Source organism: Lycium barbarum, chromosome 12 (genome assembly GCF_019175385.1).
Source record: "Lycium barbarum isolate Lr01 chromosome 12, ASM1917538v2, whole genome shotgun sequence".
NCBI lineage: Eukaryota > Viridiplantae > Streptophyta > Magnoliopsida > Solanales > Solanaceae > Lycium > Lycium barbarum.
Genome location: NC_083348.1, coordinates 7,409,972 through 7,416,518, shown reverse-complemented (window position 1 = coordinate 7,416,518; position 6,547 = coordinate 7,409,972). Strand labels below are relative to the sequence as shown.

Here is a 6,547-nt window from a genome sequence, read left to right as displayed (position 1 = left end):
ATGGGCTCGGTGTCTGGCAACACATCAATGGCGAAATCAATTTCTCTTTCTGGGGGAAGACCTGGGAGTTCATCTGAAAATACATCCAGAAATTCGTTCACCACCGGAACAGATTGAAATGTTGGCGACTTTGCTTCTGTGTCATGCACCCGAACTAGATGGTAAATATAACCCTTGGCTATCATCTTCCTTGCCTTAAGGTAGGAAATAAACCTACCCTTTGGAGATGCTGCACTACCCTTCTATTCAAGCACGAGCTCTCCCGAAAATTGAAATTGAACCACTTTCGTTCGGCAATCAACATTAGCGTAGCACGAGGCCAACCAATCCATACCCATAATTACATCGAAATCTGACATCTCCAACTCAATCAAATCAGCTGTGGTCTGGCGATCACATATCACAAATACACAGTTTTTATAAACTTGTCTTGCTATCACGGGATCACCAACCGGAGTAGATACCTCGAAAGGTTTGATTGGCTCAGGTTTCACCCCAATACGAATAGCAACATATGGAGTAATTTAAGAAAAAGTAGAACCCGGATCTATCAATGCATACACATCACGGGAAAATATAGACAATGTATCTGTAACCACATTCGGGGAGGACTCAAGATCCTATCGTCCGGCTAAAGCATATACACGGGGCTGAGTGGCACCTGAAGCAGATGCTGCCCCTCTACCTCTACCTCGGCCTGCTGACATCTGGGGAATCTATCCTGCCGGGCGTGCTGAGGAAGAACCAGCTGCTGAACCTGTGGGCTGAACTCCAACTCTACCACTCATCGACGGGCAATCTATCATCATGTGCCCACCTTGGCCGCAAGTATAGCAAGCGTCCGAACCCTGGCGACACTGTCTGGAATGAAATCTACCGCACTGGTTGCATCGCGGTACTGGGGGTCTCCTCTGGCTATAATCTTCCCTGATCTAGGAATCCGAAGTCCTCGAACTCTGGCCTTGTCCTGAGCGGAAGGAGCGATCAAATCTCCTACCTGTAAATTGAGGAGGTGCACTAGTCACCGACTGGCCTGAGTAACCAGAATATGTCTGCCTTGATCCCCCTCTATAACCACTGCCTGCTCCCATAGATCTAGCCCTCTTGCATTGCCTTCTTTCGTTATCGCGGTCACTTCTTGGTGGTTGTTGTCGCCCCTTTAAATTCTGAGCATGGGCCTGTATTCGGGAAATATCCATCCCGTCTTGCAAGGAAGCCGTCAAACAATCTCTGAATAAATGTGGCCCTAGGCCACTTACAAATCTATGTACCCGATCTCCCATGTCGGCCACAATAGCCGGGGCATATCTATCCAAAGAATTAAATTTCATGCTATACTCCCGGACACTCATGTTCCTTTGCCTCAGATTTAGAAATCTATCCGCTCTAGCTCGGCGGACCTCGGGAGGCAAATAGTGACGAATAAAAGCATCCACGAATTCCTGCCAAACCGGAGGAGGCGCATTCTCTCCTCTTGATAATACCCAATTGTTATACCATAAAACTGCCACATCCCGGAGTCTATAAGATGCCAACTCCACGGATTCAGTTTCAGAGGCATGGACAATCTTCAATGTCCTCAGCACCTCATCTATGAAACCTTGCGGGTCTTCATCCGGCTTTGACCTGAAGAACTCCGGAAGATTTAGACTCATGAAATCACGGGCTTTGGTACTTGATGCCCGATCACTTGAATTGGCATTTTGCCATTGTGCCTGAGCGGCAACCAATTGCGTCAATAAGTGAATGGCCTCGGTCACTTGTTGACCCGAAGCGACCTGTGGAGGAATTGGAGCTGGAGTTCCTCCTTGTTCTTCCACATTAGGCGGGGTAGAAGAAGTATTAGACAAGGCCTTATAATGTGATTCGCCTTCTTCTATATCCATCGGAGGCTCTCTTTTTACCCGCCTCTTTGTCGTAGTCTTGCCCTTCTGGGCGGCTGTAGCCTTTCCCTTGGGCGGCATTCTGAAATCATAACACACTATTAGGGAGGATAAAATCTTTATACACGGCTCTATCGCACGATCTCATAAGAAGAAAGATGGTAATTTTTCCTAAATGCCCTGTAGCCACTTGTTTATTGATGTGGCGCGCAACACACCATAAACAAGACTCTACTAGACACGGCTCGTAGACACTTCTTAGGACTGAACCGCTCTGATACCACTTTTGTCATGACCCAGCTAGGGGCCGCGACGGGTACCCGGGGCTAACCACCTGTCACGACCCAACCCCGTAGGCCGTGACTAGTGTCCGTGCTGGACACCCAAACGTACCCAATAATCCAAACCAGCAGACTAGCAGATTATATAAATATAAAAGTCAGTCGACATTACTAGTGTCATAGAGGAACATATATAACACATGGAAGCCGATAAGGCTATCACAAATCATAGCAACCCAAAACATATACAGAACCCACATGTATGTCTACGGACCTCTACAGAACATAACAGAAACATAAGACAGGACAGGGCCCCGTCGTACCCCTGAATAGCGTACATATATCCAACAGCAGCAGACTGTACCAGAGTATAGGCTCTGGACAAAAGAGCGCTCCAGAATAGCAGAATAGGTGTCCTAGGCAGGTGGGTCAGCAAATCTGTAGTCTGTACCTGCGCGGCATGAAAACGCAGCCCCTGAAGAAAGGGGGTCAGTACGAAATATGTACTGAGTATGTAAAGCATGAAACGTAGTAAACAAAGTCATAATCGGAACAGGAGGTACAGAAAAATGAACGGAATATCCAGATTAGCAAAATGCTGATCATAAAGCATAAATAGTACTTACAGGAAACGTATGTCATACCTGGTCCCATTACGGAACAAAATCATAACCGGAACAGAACGTACAGAAATGTGAGTGAGATGTCCAGAGTATCAAATGCATATTTTCAAAACATGAAGAGTATGTACAGAAACATATGCCATATCATATCCGGCCCCTGCCAAGGGACTCGGCAGACAGAACGTGGTCACCCCCCGACACTGGTGCCACAACACATAAGGATCAGAAAAGGGGAATAACCCCGTAACATAGCATATCATATCAGATGGCCATATCAGATCATATCAGAACAAGCGTACATGGCACAGCATACTCCACAAACCCATGTACGCGTATACCTGCCCCCTCACATCGAGGCACGGCGAACAATGCAAAGGATCACGCTTGACAACATATCCTGGCCCGGGCTCAGTGGGGGAAACATTGAGGCATCCACGAACGGAGTAGTGAGAAACTAAATGCACTAAAAATACCATATATATATTTCCAGAGACTCAATGAGGCATATCGAATGTCAAATCAAATCAATGAAATCGGACGGAAACATAGTAAGTAAATTTAGATGTCATAACGGGTTACGGAGGCATAATCTATCCGAGATCGTTTTCAAGATTCAAAACAATTTATAAGACTTAATGAAATATTTAAAATAGTTTTTATTTAGTAGATAAAGGAGTAGTTAGAGTATCTCTAACGAAAACGCTCGAAGACAAGTCATAGACACATAAAGGGTAAAATTGGAACTAGTGGGCCCACCTCGGAACCAATGAAGCGGTGGGCTCAAATTACGTATTTTTAAGCTTATGGGGTCACCTACAAAGGTTCTAGGACATTCCATAACTTCCTAAGCAATTTGGGAAAAAAATTCATAATTTTTCATCAAAGCATACTTAAGGAATTCAATTCTATTGAATGAAAAAGCGACGATTTCAAACGCGGATTCCGATGGACAGAATATTCCCCGAGGCGTAAATCCAAGCCTAGTACATCTAGGACATGCCAAGAGAAGAATCGGGATAACTTTACATACCTTTCTTGCCCTTTACGCTTGCCAAAACTCAAATCCCGTTTCGTCCAAAACCTACAAATGGTCACATTTACCAATTTGCTATTCATAAGACTTAAAATTTCGACCTTAACCAATTCTTGTCTATAAAAATTTGAGCAGCATCTCCCCTATATATATATATCATCCCCGAGGTTAAAACTCGGCTAAAACAACAACAACCATACCAACAACAATATATACAACATCAATAGTCGACTAGGAACGCATTCTAGCGTAAATAGTCTTATTTTCCAAATAATGCGACAATTCCAAATCCAACTTTGCACTTACAACCCGATATCAATATTTTCATATTCACAGACTAATATAAGACCATTCAAACATAAACCAAAAGTATTCCAAGCTATATATTCAATATTCAACAATTCCATCAACTTCCATATTCAATCCAAAATTCTTATATATGCAACAAAACCATTCCAACACATTTTCTACTTACTAATTCATCTCCAACAACAATCTACCACACGGCCAACATGGCTTCTTTCCAATTTCATCCAATTTTCATTCAACTTCCATTTCCAATACAAATTCCACAATAACCACAACTAGTATACAACTTAAAATTCAACTCATATATGTATACAACATATATACACCCATGGCTACATATATAATATATATACATACCCACTTTGCAAACTTCCACATTTCCATAAATTCTACTCATTTCTACATACTACAACACAAACAAATCTTCATAACATAAGAAAAAGGAATTGATTCTTACCTTGTTTTTATGAAAGTAGCAAATTCTTCAACATCTTATTGTTCCCATGCTCCTCTAACTCCAAACAAAATTATATTCGTGATTATGCGTTGCCCGGACTTCGATTAGTACTTCGTAGCTTGAAATTTCACTCACAATCCTCACTTTTATGTGAGATTTAGGCCCCTTTTTGTTGCTGAATTTTCTGGAAAATTTGAGAAGTTTTTAGATGATAAAAATGGGGGTTTGCCCCTTTTTATAAGGGCTGAAACGGCGTCACTGTAGCTACAGTACTGTAGCAGTGATGTAGCGTACTGTAGCAGTGCTGTTTCTGCGCGACAGTTTAGTTTGTAGCGTCTATAATTCTCTACTCCGACGTCCTATCGATGAGTGGTTTGTTGAATCATAAACTAGACTTGACGAACTTCATTTTAGGCTTTTGAAACGCCTTAAAACTCCAAATATGCATAGAGATATACCCCTCCAAAGTTGACTAAAAATCTGTCCAGCATTGCTCAAATTTTCGTCGAACTTATTTTCTTCAACTTGCTCGATCTCGAAATATTCCGAAACCCTCCATACATGATATTTATCACTTATTATACATGATAATGACCATATTCTTGTGTTTTAAAATACTCTTTCCCGATTATGACTTACAAGATCATAATCATCCATTATTTAAACAATATACTTAATAATGCCTCATTCCTCATACTCCAAAGTTGTTTTACCTAGTCGTAACTCGACATTCTTACATTAAAATTTAATAGTGTTTCTTCGAAGTACGGGGTGTAACACCACCGAGCACCACTCATCCTACTACTCACCTTACTCATTTGCTGCTTTTTTATCAATTTATATTCAAATCGTAGGAAAAGTCATCTTTCATTCAAGAACATAAAAATACTTTTATATGCATAAGCCTCTCAGCTATCAAAATAATATATACATACATAAAAATAAATCGTGAAAACATCTAACCCACACTTCTCATCTAGGAGCCTCTACTGGAGTGCTATACATAAGGACGGGACAAGACCCCGTCATGTCCAAAAATACATATACATGAATATACACAAAAGGATCATCATAAGAACCTCCGAACAAAGGAGTGCTTTCAATCAGCTGACAGCTACTGCTGGTCTGGATCGAGTTCTCCTCCCTGTATACCTGTGGACATGATCATAGCGTCCAAAGAAAACGGACGTCAGTACGAATATTGTACTGAGTATGAGAGGCATAAACAAGGAAATAAGGCAATGATGTACAAGAAGTATCAATATGGAATAACTGTATCTGACTATCAAGTGTAAAAGAAATAATGCATGCTAGCTTACTCATAGTCATCATCAGGGTATGTGTGCATAAATATATAAGCTGCCCGCCCATATAGGTACGGTGTAATAATGTATAAGCTGCCCGTCCATATCGGATCGGTGTGATAATCATAACATTAGCCTGCGTCCAGGCCTCTCGCGTCCGGGGTATCATCTCATGCCGCCCACTAGTGGTGTCTGCCCATGCCATTTGGCCATGGTGTATCGTATAGCTGCTCGCCTTGGCGGTGACTGCCCGGCCAACTAGGCGCGATGTTACATCATCATCATACAGGCTCATCATAATATGCTTATCGTAACATACTTATCATAATACATGCATAAGGCTTATGAATAACTTTACTTTATCGGGGTGACGTAAGGTCGTGATCCCCAGATTTCATTATGGAGAAATTATTGACAATCTGCCTCACCTTGAAGGAACTAACATATAAGGTGAGTGTGAGCAATAAATAACATCATGCCATTTTTGGATCATCATATCATATCTCTTATCTTATATTACCATTCATAGATATAGGCTTTTAGCTTTTCGGAATATAGGAACTCATGAAGAGGAAGAAAAATTATGCTATGAGATTCATGCCATTAGAAAGAAATGACTATCCTCACATACCTTTGATGTTTAACTAAGCTATCGTT

At 41.6% G+C, this 6,547-nt stretch overlaps 1 long non-coding RNA gene across 1 annotated transcript; it reads right to left on the bottom strand.

The window, feature by feature from the left end:
- Nucleotides 1-2,280: 2,280 nt before the first annotated feature.
- Nucleotides 2,281-4,844, bottom strand: LOC132622471 (uncharacterized). Its single transcript, XR_009575913.1, has 3 exons — nucleotides 4,587-4,844; nucleotides 3,818-3,868; nucleotides 2,281-2,615 (listed from the first exon to the last, which is right to left on the bottom strand). It is a non-coding gene; the product is annotated as an uncharacterized LOC132622471 (long non-coding RNA).
- Between the last annotated feature and the right edge of the window lie 1,703 nt (nucleotides 4,845-6,547).